The 17,422-nt window shown below is 33.3% G+C and overlaps 1 protein-coding gene across 5 annotated transcripts in view; it reads left to right on the forward strand.

Annotated features, from left to right (window-relative positions):
- Positions 1-10,224: 10,224 nt before the first annotated feature.
- LOC129806406 (uncharacterized) overlaps positions 10,225-17,422 on the forward strand; it is a 92,760-nt gene continuing 85,562 nt past the window's right edge. Inside the window, exons 1-2 of one of the 5 annotated variants that reach the window (XM_055854968.1) lie at positions 10,239-10,299; positions 10,478-11,085. The gene's annotated coding sequence lies outside the window, so the exon portion shown is untranslated. Of the gene's footprint in view, positions 11,086-16,126; positions 16,212-17,422 lie in introns of those variants that run through there. The other 4 variants (XM_055854971.1, XM_055854967.1, XM_055854969.1 and 1 more) reach the window with 4 other exon arrangements.

A 17,422-nucleotide genomic window follows, 5' to 3' on the forward strand; every position in this document is an offset into this window, starting at 1 on the left:
ACCCTAGAATTTTCGAGAGGTTGTGAAATATTCGGAAAGTTATCCGGGAATCCTGACATATCCGGGGAAAACCTATGGAAGTGTTAGGAATCCTTGGTAACCTGGAGATACCTCACGGAACTATGGAACCTTTGAGTATTCAAGGAATTAAAAAAAATCATCGCAGATAACGGTAAGAGATATTGACTTCCGGTCTTCGGTGACCCCCCCACAAGTCAGCATGCTCTAGCGAACTAACTTACCCAAAGTACCCCCCACCCCTTCTATCACCACCAAAAACATGTTTTTTGACATTGCAAAAAATTGGCCCTAGCGATTTCAATGATTTTGGGGTATATTTTTTAGTTAGTCGAGCTGAACATTTCGTCCTTAGACACTTTTTACCGGAAAATTCGCCATCTTGAATTATTCAAGGTCAAAGGTCAACCAACCTGGACGGCCTAATTTTCAAGGGATTTGGTTAAATTTGGACATTTTTGAAAGATCTTTTAATTCTGAACCCGACTGCATTAGTCATAATCGGTGATGGATCGGGAAAGTAATGGTAATAGATTTATTTTGAAAATACTGTTTTTCGCACTTTTTCAGTCTTTTGACCCATACAAAATTTAAACGGTAAGAGATATCAACTTCCAGTCTTCGATGACCCCTGCTCAAATGACGTTGCCTCGAAAGTAATCTCTTTAGTCTTTCCCCCTTCCCCTTCATGCATCTCCTATCCCCTAAAATACATAAAAAATGAGGTTTTTCTAACATTGCAAAAAATTGGCCCTAGCGATTTCAATTATTTTCGGGTATGTTATGTAGATGGTCCAGCTGAACATTTCGTCCTCAGACATCTTTCACCGGTTAATTCGCCGTCTTGAATTATTCAAGGTCAAAGGCCTTATTTTCGCTCGTTTTGTTCATTTCGTTAATTAAAAGGTTAATGATTTTTGAAGCCCTCTTCTTGAACAATTTTCAATTTCGAGCTAGTTTTGAGGTGATTTATAGACAAATTTAATTCGACAATAATTTTATATGCACCAGAAAAATTTGCGAAAAGGAATATAAGGTAGAGCTCTTTCTCGGGAATTCGAGCAGCTCGCAAAGCCTCGGACGCTTTGCCACACCTTTTTTAAACATATACATGAGTTTGCATCTTTAAAAACTGTTCAAGAATTGTAAATTTTCCTTATTTCTTAAATTTTAGTTTTTTTAAAATTTTTTTGGGACAAATTGGAGATCCATCAACAAATGATTTTTTCTGAAAACCTAAATTATAATTATTTTTATGTATTTTAGAGTTTGTGATTAATTGGGTTTGAAAAAATAATAAAATTTAATAAGATAGAAACATTTAGCCTTTGTGTTAAATTCTCAAAGTCTTAAACGTATTTTCAAATAGTTTATTTGATTTTATATAACTTTTTAATTACAAATATAAAATGAGGAATTTATTAACGTATTAATTTATGGTTGTTTCAGATTGGGCATTAGATTTATTTATAGAAATAGATGGTAAATATCAAATTTGATTATTGAATAATTCATAAAAATATTAAAATATTGTTGACAAAGATATGATTTAGTTTTTTTTAATTTCTACGTTTTTTTACCGACATAGGGTTTTATAAAAAAGGACATGATAAAGACAATAAATAATTCAAAACCAATTTTTTTTAACCAAAAAATTTGGTATAAATTGATTTTAAAAATTATTTCTAATGGCTCCGGCACACCTTTTAGATCAGAAAAATTTCAAGGGGTAATTCATAATCAATCATATTGGCTCGGGTTCCCAAAAAAATGTATGGGTTCCCCGGGTTTCCTGAAAAAAATGTATGGGTTCCCCAGCCAGATTGGCTCGAGTTCCCCGAAATGAGTTACCCCTCGAAAAATTTCATGAAGTCGATATTCGAAACCCTTTCTTTCTCACATGTTTTGCATATGACTATCTCATTCTTTCGCATTACAAATTCGATTGAGCTAAATTGAATTTGGATTGATGTTTAAGAGAAGAAGAAGAGTGCGAGAGAATGAGATAAACATATGCAAAACATGTGAGAAAGAAAGGGATGCGAATTTCAATTTCATGAAATTTTCCTGATCTAAAAGGTGTGCCGGAGCCATAAATATCTGACTTTGATTTATAAAATTCTTCCAATTGTTTATAGGTGTCGCTTTTAGAACTTTTTACTCGACCTAGTTTTTTTTATTTGATTTTTCACACCTTTTCTGTTTCCTACGGGAAATGTCGTGTAAAATTGTTTGATATTTGATTTTCTTTTATTTAAATTCAAGCTAAATTGCAAGAAAGGTTCTAATTTAAATCTAATTTCGTAATTTTTTTTATTTTTTTGTTGTACTGCGGTCTTAAGATGGGCCTGACTAAGTCAACTAAATTTTATAATCTACAAGTTAATGTGATAATAATATGGGTCCCCACAAAATTGCACAGTAGTCTGCCTTTTTTAATTTTATTTGAAAAGTGTTTTTTTTTTGTTAAAATGTGAAAACAGTTTTTATTATTAATATTAACTATAAAATCATAATTAATTATCAACATTTTTGCATCACGAGTCACGACAACTCTTATTCTCAATGTACTGAAAAGCAGGTTCGTCGTCTAGCCATCCATTGAGCTCATTCGTTTACTATATCAAGAGCCTCCTCTCATTCCCTTTCTCTTGAATTGGCGGATGGAGGAGTAGTGCGGAGTGATATAAGATGAATTGACTGCCTCTCTGGTGCAATTGACTTCAATCGATAAATAATCACTTTGTCTGGACATTGGAGAATTTATTGCGATGTGCTGAAAGGCAAACAGAGAGAGAGAGAGGAAGTATATGTGTTGGGTAGATTAAGAGAAAATTTCACCATTTCTTCCTCTTCTATTTCAATCTTCCAATGGCATTTTCCATTATAAATAAAATCGATTATTTAATGGATCAATTTTGTCAAGAAAATTCTCTCAGTTTGGTCTTAATTGCATCTAACCACTCTGTGAAAGTCGATCAAGGGAGATAGTAAGAAGTCGTGTGTGTACATTCAGAGAAATAACACAAGTTAAACAATATATTCATTGTTGCACATTGAAGATTGATATCCATCTCCTGAAAGTGGTCTTTCTATAGCAAAGTACCTGTATTATTGTCGGCTAAATGCAAAGTGCTTAAATTAGGATATAAATGTCGAGTTTATTGTGTTTTTTTTTTGGTTCGCTGACATTGACATTGCGGGTTCTTTGGCCAAAGAATAGGTACTGGAAAAGAGATAAAATTCAATTATTCCCCATTTCCGGACACGAATTCTGGTGGTCGCTATGCGGGTGAGCAATCATTGAATGGTTCAGCTTCTGCGCGCACGTAAAAACAGGTGCTTATGCTCACATAAGACCATCTGACTCATCCAATATTGATTTCTCTGGCACCCTCCTTTTCGAGTAGCCTTTTTCTTTGAACCTCCGCTGAAGACTATCGAACCAGCAAATGCTTCAGACATTCTGGCGTGACTTAGAGTTGAAGGTTCAACAAAATCACGAGAATGAGGGAGAACCATCAGGTTGTTAATGACAAAAAAACTATGTTTATGTTCTGCTTTTTAGACACCAATTTTCTCTATGGGTTTTACAAGAAGTAACACAAACACCCGTGAAAGAAGTATCATTGAAAATTATTAAAATTTTCATAAACTTCTGCAAAATTTTTATCACTGAGCATTTTTACCATGCATTAAAATGCGCAAAAGAGAATTTAGATTTATGTTTTTGGTGCTAAGACAATTATTTTCCTGGGGAAGGGAAATAATTGTTAATTAAAAGTTTCCAATTTATTTATGTTATAAAAAATTATTCCGTAAGGCTAAATTTCATTATTTAATTAGGGTAACATTTGAAATTCCGGGCAACTCGGAATTCCCGAAAAATCAATTTTAATGAAATTATCAAACTTCTGACTTCTAAATTAGTTTATCCGGTATTCCGGGTTGTCTAGAATTTCAAAATTTTTACCATTACATTTTTTTTTACCTAAAGACAAATTTTTATATGAATCATAAATACGATACGCGTTGTAAGGGAAAGCACGCTATACCTTCGGATGATTCTATTTTTTTTCTACATAACGGAAAGGAGTTAGCCTATCTGTTTTTTTGGGTTAAATTTTATTTATTTATCTTATTTATTTATTTAAAATCGAACTACCTTTAAAACCGTGCGTCTCTTATGGCCTCTACACACTAGAGAAATTTATGTCCATATTGCAGAGTTTTTCCTACTCAACCGTAGGGAATTTGCTTTAATATGGACATAAAATTCTCTAGTGTGTAGAGGCCATTAGAGGCATAATAACTGGCAAGAAGCTTATGCGTCCACCGCCGTCTTAGCGTTGGTGCCCAACCTATTCCGGAACCAAACGGTGGAAATGCTCCTTCTCAGGTTGTATAAGCCAGGGAGGAGATACTACAATATAATTAAAAAGGACAAGAAAAATAAAACGAAAGGAAAGAGAAGAAAGGCAGTCAAGGCATTACAAAAGCTTGGATCAATTGCTTTTGTAATGCCTTTATCCGATTTTAACAGATGCTGAAATTGGATTCGTTTTCTAGACTCATTTCTAGCATTCTTAGTTGATTTCATACGGAATTACGACTTTTATGCATCTGGCACACCTTTTAAATTAGGAAAATTTCATGATACCAAAATTCACATTACTTTCTTTCTCACTCGTTTTACATATATGTCTATCTTATTCTTTCCGCTCAAAATTAGATTCAACTAAATTTAATTTGGTCTGATGTTTAAAAGAAGAAGAGTCCGAAAGAGTGGGATAGACATATGCGAAAGATTTGAGAAAGAAAGAGGTGTGAATTTCGATTACATGAAATTTTCCTGATCTAAAAGGTGTGCCGGATGCCAGAGCCATTAGAATAGATTTTCGATTTTTTGAAGAAAAAAAAAACGGCAGGTGGCTAGCCTGTCTGTTTTTTGGGATCAAAAGAGGAAGGGAAGGCTTCGAGGCTTCGCATATACCTTGGCTTTAAACAAGTTGGCCTTTATATGGAGCTATTTGAAACCAATTCCTAAATTGATCTGGGACTCAGCTCACAGTGCTCCGAGGTAAAAATTTATTTAAACAAAAGTTTAGTATATTTATCCCTCCATACGGAAAGGTATCTTATAATACGGAAAAACTTCTCACTTTTTAAATATTTAGCATTACGGTAGCGAGTGCAAAAAAAATCCCATATAAATTTAAATCGAAGTATGAGAAAGTGACTTCAAATTTCAAGCAACCCCCTGGTTTAAACACTTCATATTTTTGCATATTACTTGAATGAATTTTAATTTTTTTTCAGGAAATCTGTGAATTAAGACTGGATATTAAAATAATTTGCTACTAGTTCAGATTCATTGAAGGAATATTGGAAAAAATGAAGTGTTCGGAGCTAGAATGTGTGCGAAGCCCGAAAGTTTTCTCCTAGATGATTTAGAAAAAAAATCCTTGACTCATTTTCAATATCTATACAAAATTATTCATTTATGTTGCATTGCTTTATCTTTAGTACACTTTGTAGCAAAATTCTTTTATAACGAGTAGGGTGGAGTAACCACTTATCGCCACTTTTAGGAAAAAGTGAAATTAATTGTATTATAACTTTTAACCCCTTATTACCAGATAACTCAAATTTGACCACTTTTTACCACTTTTCGCCAGATTTGTAACCACTTCTTGCCACCCACTTGGAAAAGTTCAAACTCGATTATTTTAAGCAATATTATGCAAAGAATACATTCAGCATTTCTTTTTCCTCATGTTCACCTTATTATTATTCTTATTAAATGATTTTTCTTCACTTTTACTTGAGAAATCAAACTATTTGACTATTACAGAAAGTAAATAAAGCAGATTTGACAACTGAGAATCTATGAAGTGAAGTTATTCAACTATTAAAAAGTAATATAGCGACAGGTGGTGAATCAATTTTAGAATATTACCACTTTCCGCCATGGCTCATTTTTACATAAAAATAATATAAAATTAAATATTAACTAACTAAATACAAATTTTATGTATTCGCCGAATGTAAGTAAATGTTCAATAGGCAAATTATTTATTCAAAAATTAAATTTTCTACGATAAAAGTTTCGTGACACTTACTGTATTTGGTGAGAAATATTGTATGCGATGCACTTGCTAAAATATTCCTCTAAAAAATGCCTAATCATTTAAATTCAAAACAAAAAATTAGTGTTTTTCGACTCTATACGTAGCAGCAATAAAAATTCAAGTAACTTTGCGCCTCATTTATTTCATAAATCGTGAAAAATAGCGATTTCAATATAGGTGGCGAGAAGTGGGACACTGGCGAGAAGTGGTGATTCCACCCTACGGATAAACTTAATTTCTCTAAGAAAGTTAGAATATCTCGCATAACACAAGGTAAGGGATTATAAAGAATAAGAGTTTCGTTCAAGTGCATAAAATTAGTCCTTAGTAAGTCCTTAATTAAAGTATATTTTAGATAAAACTAGTGATATTTGACGTACTTTGTCAATATTCTTTAAATAAATATATATTGAAAATAAGGAAAAGTGCCCTTAAGTCGGCCGGTGGAATTGTTTACCTATTTTTTAATTTTCTATTTATTTATAAGTCTTTAATTAAGTACTTAGTATTAAGGCTTAATCGTGCTATTTTATTTTCACGATTCTCCATAAAGCGCTGACGTATGTCTCATTTTCAAATATGTTTTAAGTGGTAGGGTATTCCACAAATCCTTAAAATTAAGTCATTGAATTAAGAACTTATTAAGTTCTTAATAAATACTTAATGTATTGGCCGAGATATTAAAAAGTGTTAGAAAGACAATGACCTCTTTGAACTCAAATTGAACTCTCTTTTTTAGAGCATCGATTATATTTTTCAAAACTTTCATGATTGTTTCATTCACACTGAGAGTTAACACCTCTGTTTTTTTTTTTCTAGTCTTCATCACAAAAAAAAATCCCTCATCCAGTGAACACAGTTCCACTGAAAAATGAAATCCCATTGAAGGGGGATGCAAATAAACGTGAAGTGAGTTGAGTTGTATGGACTTCCGGTGAGGTGGTTTCCGCGAGAAGAGAGGGGATCAAATGATGCTGAACAAAACTGGGGGAGAAGAAGCTCCAAAATGCAATACTGTGTTGTGGAATTTCCTCCGGACGAACACTATGGATCTCCCAGAAACGCAACTGGTCAATGTTGTGGTTCACAGAACACGCAAGTCATAGTGCTTCACGCATGAGTTATATGGTAATGTTCGTAATGTTATTAAAAATTCTCATTCTGTCTTTTTTTTTTCGGGCCAAACTCTTGGCAATATTTTGTGCTCCTGAAACCCAGAGAGAGAAAAAGAGAGAAATTATCTTACCAAATTAGCACTCGAAACGACGCCCATGGTTAATTTTCTCTCAATTCTCTCTGATGGAGAGAAAATATTTGCTGTTTAAAGATCGTTGAAAAAAAACATCAAATGAAATACCTTGTTTGCTGATCTTAATGCGATGATCGCGAGTGCCTGAGTGAGACAACATGAAAGTTTCTGGCCAAAATTCATCAGTATATCGTGAAAGTTCCATTTCTTTGCGAGAGCTTCCATCTCCTTACCTCACATTCTTTCAGTAGCGTCGTTGTGCTATAGGGGCCACCGGGGCAGCATTGTAACTAAGTTTTATAATTTTTCCAAACGCCAAGAAAAGTTTCATAACGAAATACTCTTTACAGAAAGTAATGAAGTATTGGTCCTTTATTATATTTATTTCAGGAAAAAATAGCTCTAGTATTTAAATTAATCAATTTTGTTTAAAATCTTAAAGCGTTATTTAAATTTACATAGGAAGATCTCATTGAAGTGTGTTGTCGTTAGGTCATTCATTCTGGAGAATCAGTCTAGGAATTTAATTAAGATACTGATGACCATGTCACATATAAGATTAATATTAAGATTAATTTCTGAACTACGAGAATGGCAAAAAAGGATAGCAAGTGTTTTATCTTGCCTCTCTCTCGCGTTTCGCTCAAAAACTGACCGAATCAGAGTTGGCACGTATGGAAAATTGCTCGAATTCAGAAAGCAATTAATACGAACAATAATATCTTTACTCATCGTATTACTCCACTAGAGTGTACTCTTTCTAACACACATGATATCTCATTTGAAATTTTGAATACTATACACCTCTCTTTCTGGCTTTTCTTAATATTAATATTAATCTTATATGTGACACTGCGGTGAGAATGTCACTCCAGAATTGATCTTATATCCGATATTAAATATTTTCGTCGAAAAAGAATCATCATATAAACATTCGTTCCTAATTACTCAAAAAACTGTAAGTTTACGATTTTACCTTTTAAGATATTTGTTTTTTCTAAATGATTATACTTTTTATGACAAAAAGTCAAAAGTCACAGTTTAACAGTGTATAAAGAGAAAACTTTATTTCAAAAGATGTAGATTTATAACTAGGTAACTGGCCTATAAGTAACTGGACACAAATTTAGAACTAATCGATTTGTTATCCGGTTTAAAACCTTGGAAAGACTGCGTGACATGACGTCATAATTTTATATTTGACCGCAATGAAGTACAGAACTTAATCAGATTTAGATACCAATCCGAATATTTGAACCAAAATAATGTCTTTTCACTGATCGTTCTTTGTAATTCCATTGTTACGTGTTCTTATCAATATATGGATTACGATGGACACTCAAGGCTCACGACCTCCAAGGTCCTGTTCTATCGTTTTTGTTGTTTTTACCAGTGGAGTAAAATATGGAATTTCTTTCCACATGTTAAAAAGTCAACTTACTTTTTTTAAATGCCCATTTGTAAGAACATTTCGAATCGAAATTGAAAGCCTGGCTAATTTTCCATTTTAGCCGAGACACTTATCGTGAGAAAACAAGTGATGTTAAAGGGATTTTATTTCGGAGACAAATCACTAGGGTAGATTTTCCAAAATTCATTATAACACAGTAATGTGCATTTCGAAATAACCTTATTTACTAGGCTCTGACTTCCCTATTATTATTAATCGTATCGAGATATTTTATTACAAGGTGATCATTTTTACAATGCCAAATCTAATATTGGAAGAATCTGCTAAGTCCATTGTCGACCGCCCAGAAAGATATCCTTTCCGTGGTGTAGATGCTAATTCCATGCTCCCGGAGTTATTGGGCGAAGGTGGTGTATTGTATTACGTTATTATTACATGTGCAAAATGTCTAGGGTGGAATCACCTCTTCTCGCCAGAGTGCCTCACTTTTCGGCACTTATATTGAAATCGCTATTTTTCGCGATTTGTGAAATAAATGAGTCGCGAAGTTATTTGTATTTTTACTGCTGCTATGTATAGAGTCGAAAAATTATTACTATTCGTTTTTGATTTACGATTTTCAGCATTTTTAGAGTAATATTTTAAGCAAGTGCGTCTAGTCTAATCCAATATTTCTTACCAAAATATACTAAGTGTTATCAAATTTTCATTAAGCAAAAAATACGTTAAATAATGCTCAATGTATTCTTTTTAAAACATTACCTAAAATAACCGAGTTTGGACCTTTTCACGTGGGTGGCGAGAAGTGGTTACAAACCTGGCGAAAAGTGGTGAAAAGTGGCGACGAAGTGGTTATTTTTGCATTGTTAATAAAAATCAGTTTTTTAAGTAGTCCAGCGTTAAATTCTAGGACTATTGTTTTCAAGAATTTAGAGTCAATACATCTAAGTAGTTTTCTGTCAAATTTGAGTTATCTTGTAATAAGAGTTCAAAAGTTATTATAAAATTAATTCCTCTTTTTCCTAAACATGGCGATAAGTAGTTTCTCCACCCTAAATCAGATATTAAGATCTTTGCCACCGGGCGGGACTCGAACTCACAACACTGTGAGTCAAGCAAGGGATCGATCCACCCAGGAGCCGACGGTCTTGCCTATTTCGCCACTGAGATCCCCTCTGACTTCCCTGACCTCTTTAATTTGCCCTGATCTAATACCTCAGTGAAAGTACAGTAAATTAAGTTGTAGGCGTTTTCCTGCATTTTAAGTTTCATTTGATCCTTCATCTACATACAACTCGGTTTAAAAAAAAAAAAAAAGAAACTTCAACGTAGTCCTCGTCCTATGTAGCCCCACTCTCCCTTAAACGTGCACCTTATGCCGAGAGCTGAGTCTCTCGTTCTCCGGAACTTCACAACCGAGACTTTCAGTTGCCACTCTCATTTCCATCGCGTTGGACGTGTTGAACGGTGTCTGTGAGACCCTCGCGAAGGTACAGTAGTCTCCCCAAGTGCTATAACCATCGCCTCTCTGCAACACTCTACCCATTTTTCCATATGTGCAACACTTTATTCAACTTCCTGCAATATTCTTTGCATCACCAACTCATTTGTGTCTTTCTTCCCTCTGTGGAATTCTTTTTTTTTATTATTATTTCTTTCTGAATTCAGCCTCTCGCGCTTGATTAATTAACTCTACTAAGACATTCTGTTTCAAATTGAGAAAATAAAAATGTGGAGGTGCTTTTTGTGAATGGTGAACTCATTAAAATGAGTAACAATTAAAATCGTGAGTGAGATATTCATTCAAGTGCTCCAAGAAGTGTCTCTTCAGGCATATTTTTTTTTGCTGTGCCTATTTGGAAAACAATCACAATAAAAAATATATTGTGGTATTTCCTAAAAAAAAAGAGTTTTATATAAAAAAAACCAACTGTGTATTTTGCAACTCAATCGAATTCCTTTCTTTTGTGCTTCGCAAGAAGTTGAGAAGCGGGAAGAAAGTTTTATAAGTGGTTCACCTGCTTTACTCTAATATTCCTTCCTCAAAAGAGGTTCGAGGTTTTGTGACAAGTGCATTTAGTGAATGAAATTTCCCACTCTGTTAAAGGCTCATGGTGCAAATGAGCAAGTGCGAAGAAATTTCGAGAGAATGCCACTGATCAATTTGCACCTCTAAAGATTTCTTCACGAAATTGGGATTGAGGCTGAGAGTCACTGGCCAAAAGGAGAAAACTTGCGGATATCCAGAGAAATCTTCTCAAACTGGTGAAAACGAAGTAAATTTTCACATTTTTGTTCTAGTCTCAAAATTGATAAATATCATAAATACGAAAGACTTCAATTTTGGGTCTTATTCAATAGACACAAATTTAAAATCATTACATCGCAAAAAAATTGTTTATTATACAAAAAATGAATTTCAAGTGAATTTTGTGCATCGGCAGCCTTTTATATGACCATTCCGAATTATATATGAGCGCTCTTGCACAAACAACAGGCCAAATTATATAATTAATCCACATTTTGTAAAGTAAATGCATTCAGTTACTCCATTGCAGTAATTTGATATATTAGCGATTAGGTTTTTTGTTTGCATTACTTTGTTTTTGATTCCAAGCGCTGTTAATCACGTTTCGTCATAAAAATTACTCAGAAGAAATTAGCATCTTTAATAAATTTCTTGTCATCAGATTGGGCTTAAACTTTGCTAAAATTATTTCTCACTATTCCTTATTTACGAATGCTCTAAAACAAATGATAGATCTTAAATTTCAATGGCCTAGGGTGGAGTAACCACTTATCGCCATGTTTAGGAAAAAAAGGAATTAATTTTATTATAACTTTTGAACTCTTATTACAAGATTACTCAAATTTGACACAAAATTACTTAGATGTATTGGCTCTAGATTCGTGAGAACAATAGGGGGAGGTGGGGCTACTTTGAGCCGTGGGGTTACATTGTTATACGATTTTTTCGCATATTTCTAATTTAAACTGGGTTTTAACATGATGCAATTTGGATAGACAAAATAATTGTGGATATAAATAAAGCAATTGTAAGGCCCAGATTCATTTAGAAATAGGCGAAAAAGTGGTATAACAATCTAGCCCCGCTGTTCAAAGTAGCCCCATCTCCCCCTAGTTCTATAATTTAACTCTGGACTACTTAAAAAACTGATTTTTATTAACAATGCAAAAATAACCACTTCGTCGCCACTTTTCACCACTTTTCGCCAGATTTGTAACCACTTCTCGCCACCCACTTGAAAAGGTCCAAACTCAATTATTTTATGCAGTGTTATAAAAAAAATACATTCAGCGTTTCTTTTTCCTCTCGTTCACTAATAATAACCTTCCCGATTTGAGAGCTCTCTCCGGTTGAGATTTTTTCTTTACCGATTCGAAGGTATATCAGAAAGAACTTACCTAAAAACCCGTTGGAAATTCGAACTTTTAGACTGACGAGTTACACAAAAGTGAGCAAGTTCATGAAATGGACATTTATCTTTATAAAATTGCAATTCAAACGTTCTGTCATCCTGAAACTCCACAAAACTACACAAAAATTAACTTTTTGCAGCAAATGTTTGCACACTGTTGTTGACATTGTTGGCGATTGAAGTATCAAGAATACCGAAATTCGAAATTGCAGAACAATCAGCGCTAAAGCGGCGGATATATGAACTTTGCACTTTAGGCTTCCGGTAGATTTTCGAGTAGATTTGGCTTGGCTTTAACACTTCGTAGAACCCTAACTAAAAGTGTCACGGAAGGACCAAGTGGCAGCCGCTGCCACTTATCGAATTTTACATAATATTTTGATATTTTGAATTATATTTTAACATTCGGAGCTTTAGTCAGTCCTTTTCTGGTGTCTGAATCAGAAATTTCATCTCCTTGGGTACTGTATCTAAAGATTTTTAACCATTCGATGTTTTCATCTTTATCAGAATCATGGCGTCAGGGAAAGTGGTGTGCCTTTGGATGCGGCAGCCTTTGAATGTTTCAATTTTTCTCTTATTTTTCAAAGCAAAAATTCTACTTTATGAACAATAGTTAATACTATTAACTATTTTCTATTAACTTCGCTTAACAAAATGGATTTTTAGCTTTGGGAAGTAAGAGAAAAATTGAATAATTCCCAAAATTATTCATATTTCATACATATTTCCCAATTCAATATTTCCCATAATTCTTCTCAATAATTTGCAAAAACACTTTCAATTTGTTCTTTTAAGGCTTTTATACACTAACAATCAAGAAAATTACATCTGCAGAACGTCAAACTCCCATATAAAATGCATATGGCAGCAACTGCCACTTGGTCCTTCCGAGTGCAGTTTTTTTGTTTTTGCAATATATTTACATTAATATTTAATTTTTATTAAAAATTTTATAACGAAAAAATAGACAGATAAATTCTGCACGCATTCAATCAGGCCTCCAGGCGAAATGATATATTCTTGACTATAAAAAATTAAATTGAAAACTAAATTGGCAGCGGCTGCCACTAGGGTCCTTCCAAGTGTTAAAGTGGCTTCCCAAGAAGCAATTTTTTCTTAATATAGTCTTATAGAATTCCCTAAGTAAGTCATTATAGAACCAAAAATCTTTTTATTAGCTTATAACGCTCCTGGTTCCATCACTGAGAGATTAATATAAGTAAAGTGGCGCACTATTAAGGATCTTAAGAGCTTCTATAGGAATTTCAACAGAAAATTCTCACTTTAAGTCTTTTAAAAGTGCACTAAAAGACTTGTTTAATACTTGATTCTATAAGGCAGCTATTTTGCTTCTTGAGATTGTCTCTTAGAAAGGTTATTACTGCACGGATCCATTATTACTCACTTTAAATGATTTTCTTCTTTATTTGAGAAATAAAATAAGAGAAATCAAGAGATGGCGACAGTTGGTAAAATCAATTCCAGAATATTACCACTTTTCGCCATGCCAAATTTTTATAGAAAAATAATATAAAATGAAATATTAATTAACTAAATACAAATTTTATGTATTTTACAACTGTGATTAAATATTCAATAGACAAATTATTTATCCAAAAAGGTATATTTTGCTTAATGAAAATTTGATGTCACTTAGTACATTTGGTAAGTAATATTGGATTCGATGCACTTGCTTAAAATATTACTCTAAAAAATGGCTCAAAATCGTAAATCCAAAGGGAAGAACTATTATTTTTCGATTCTATACATAGCAGCAGTAAAAATACAAATAACTTTGTGGCTCATTTATTTCACAAATTGCGAAAAATAGTGATTTTAATATAAGTGGCGAAAAGTGGGACACTATGGCGTGAAGTGGTGATTGCACCCTATGACTGGGCTTTTGAACTTTGGTTAAAAAAAAAATTGATGACCTTTGTTCCGAGCAAATTGTTAAAATTTTTCATTGATTTACATTAATAAAAAAAGTTGGGACTCATTTTCTAATCTTTTTTTAATATTAAAATCAAATTAAATATGATAAACATTTTTAGTCAGTTAATTAACAGATTGGTACGTTAAAAACTATGTTGGTCATTACATAATTCAAAATGCTCAGTAAAGAGTTGGTGAATTTCAAGAAATTTCATGAATTTCCGCCTAAAGTAGATGGCGACTGCTGTGAAATATCTGAAATTTTACCATCTCTAGTAAAAACTCTTTACTTTCGGCAGTTACTATTCAACCATTGAAGTCAAATAAGGCACAAATGCCTACTGATAAATGAAAGAGCCTAGCCGTAGGTGGTTGTTTAGAATTTTGTTTGTATTTAGAATTTTAAGTCTTCATATTGCAAATTTAGACACCTTTAACGTCTGCATTAGATAATAAAAGTTATTCAACGAATACGATTTCAACAAATAGGGAATACCGACGTGGAGTTTAATTTAAAGAGATAATCCGATAGTCCTCGGGTAGAAGATGATTCAGCCCAGAATAAAAATTGTTTTGGTTACCAAACCGAAAATATCAAGATTGGTCATAGATTGAGGATAGGGTAACTGTATCAAATTTCGTCCAGCTTGCAATTTCGATCACTTCTTTTGTTATTCAAATTTCCATGGATGTATAGTTTTTGAATACTTTAGATATTAAATAATTCAAGAAAAAACAAAAAAATGTCGCTTCAACGAACGAGATGACGTGAAAAAGACTTTGGAAGAACTCCGCAAGGGCCAGGAACCCCAGGAACTATGATAATCAATGTGTCCGAAATATTACCCAAAGCATCTAATATTTTTACTGGTTTTAAAATGTGTTAGGACCGATTTTAGAGAAAACAAAGACTTAAACTATCTGCAAGGTTCCAAGCAACATTCCTCAAAAAGAAATAATAGAAAAAATTCTCTAGTTTTAAAAAAATCGTAGTGTTTACAACTAGGGTAAGTGTACCAAATTTCGGCATAGTTGCATGCAAGTAGGGGAAAGTGCTCTCCCTTCGAACGTTCATGCCTTCGAATAATGTAAATTTCTTTTGTTTTTCGTAAGAGATTTACACTAAATTATTACGGAATTATCAACAATTGATGATAAGCCAACTAATATTTGATAGAAATGTGTAAGTCTCTTAGGAAATCTACAAGAAAATTCACATTATTCGGAGGCATGAACGTTCGAAGGGAGAGTACTTTCCCCTACCAAAGTTCAAATTTGAAGTGTAATATTTTTAATACAAATTATTTTTTTATTTACTTCTTCTTAAGGACTGTTGCTTCGAACCTTGTAGACAATTTATCGTCTTTTTTTTCTCCTAAAATTACACTTAATACATTTTAAAATGAATAAAAATGTAGACATATTTCGGTCACCTTAATTCTCATAGTTCCTTGCCTTTACGGAATTCTTCCAATGCTTTTTCCACGTCATCTTGTTTGTCGAAGCGACATTTTTTTGTTATCTCTTGCATTGCTTAATCTCTAGAAGAGTATGCAAAAACTATATATCCATGGAAATTCGAAGAACAAAAAAATGGCCGGAATTGCAATCTGGCCGAAATTTGGTACACTTACCCTACCCCAATATCCCATGCTAACTACTGCCCCTTGTTTTCCTTACCCTTTTCATTTCCTCTTTTTCAATTCAGTTTCAAAACAGTTTTTACCAACTTTTTCTACTGCAGTCAAATTAAATGTTCATGAATTTTGATTTGAGTCACATTATGAATCCCACACCTTGGTAAATTAATCTGGACTTATCACCATTTCCAAATAAGAGCTTCCGGATTCAGTTGAATGCTTTTGATATATTTTTCGTAGATTCTGAATTTTTGTGAAAATAAGTTCGAAGGACCTTTGCATTCTATTCGAGTACAATTTTTTTAAGTTATCACGTACGAATGTGCAATTAAAAGCCACAGAATCCCAATTGTTTTCACGTACAACATATTTCTCATTCTTGAGGTGAGAGAAGCATGAATATTTTTCTGGATGTGTGAATCAAATAAATTTGATGGCAAGTGAAGTGGAAAAATGGGTGATACGCTGTGAAATAAGTTTGAAAATTGAATTACATATATCTTGGGAAGGAATTAGATGGACACAGAGTCAGTTTATGGTAGAATTTCACAAGAAATCTGAAAACACGGAGAATCGTGAGTTAATTTTCTAGAGCATAAAGCATCACGTCGATCGGTGATCAATGTAATGAAGGAGAGGTATAAAGAATGAAAGACAGAAAGTGTTTAATCAATTTGGTGAGATTAATAGTACAAATTGCGAGAAAATTTGCCATGTGGCTGGATTGAAAGATTAGTGCGAAGGAATTATAAGAAATACGATGACAATTCTCTTTGGGTTTTACAGTAGACTCTCGCTAATTCGGTTCCTTTAACATCGGACTACTTTTTAATTCTGGCAGCGGTTACATTTGAAAAAAGTTTGTTGACTTTTCAAGTTCGATTATGATTATCAAATGAAGCAAATATGCTCAAATTTGGCATGGTTTGTCTTAGTTTTGATGTGATTTTGCATTATTGAGGGATTTTCATGCAATTTACATTTAATATGAGCATGTAAACTTAATATGAGTATGCATATCAACAAAAAATCGTTGCATTTCAAACAATCTGATACCCGAATTTCTCTCTATTTCGGGTGACATTTCGGTCCCAAATGCCCGAATTTGAGAGAGTCTACTGTACTTAGCGGCAAATGCGACAGACGGAGAAATGTGCGCAATTTCCTATGACTCACTTTAATTACTCTCACCTGAAATGTTTACCGGTGATCCACATTTGGTTCTCCTTCAATCAATAAATACACTTAAGTTGAGAGTGGATCGATTCAACTTCTGCACCTCGCACGACAACACTACACCCAAGAAAAAGATGAAGAGACTCTCAAAGTCTTTATTGTTGTTTTCATCTTTCTATATCTGCGGCAAATGAAAGTTTTCCAACTTGGAAAGATACCCATTTGAGATACTTTTTTATTGCTATGCCTATTGTCGTCGGTTTTAGGCTTTATTAAAACATTTTTCTTGGATGTTGATGCAAGTTTATACACTTTCATCGAAAAGCCCTCCAGTCAATAAATCCGTTTAATGATGAGAAATCACGTATATGAGATGCTTAAAAATTTTTAACAGAATATTGCCAATACGCATAAAACCA

This window comes from Phlebotomus papatasi, chromosome 3, assembly GCF_024763615.1.
Source record: "Phlebotomus papatasi isolate M1 chromosome 3, Ppap_2.1, whole genome shotgun sequence".
In the NCBI taxonomy this organism is placed as follows: domain Eukaryota; kingdom Metazoa; phylum Arthropoda; class Insecta; order Diptera; family Psychodidae; genus Phlebotomus; species Phlebotomus papatasi.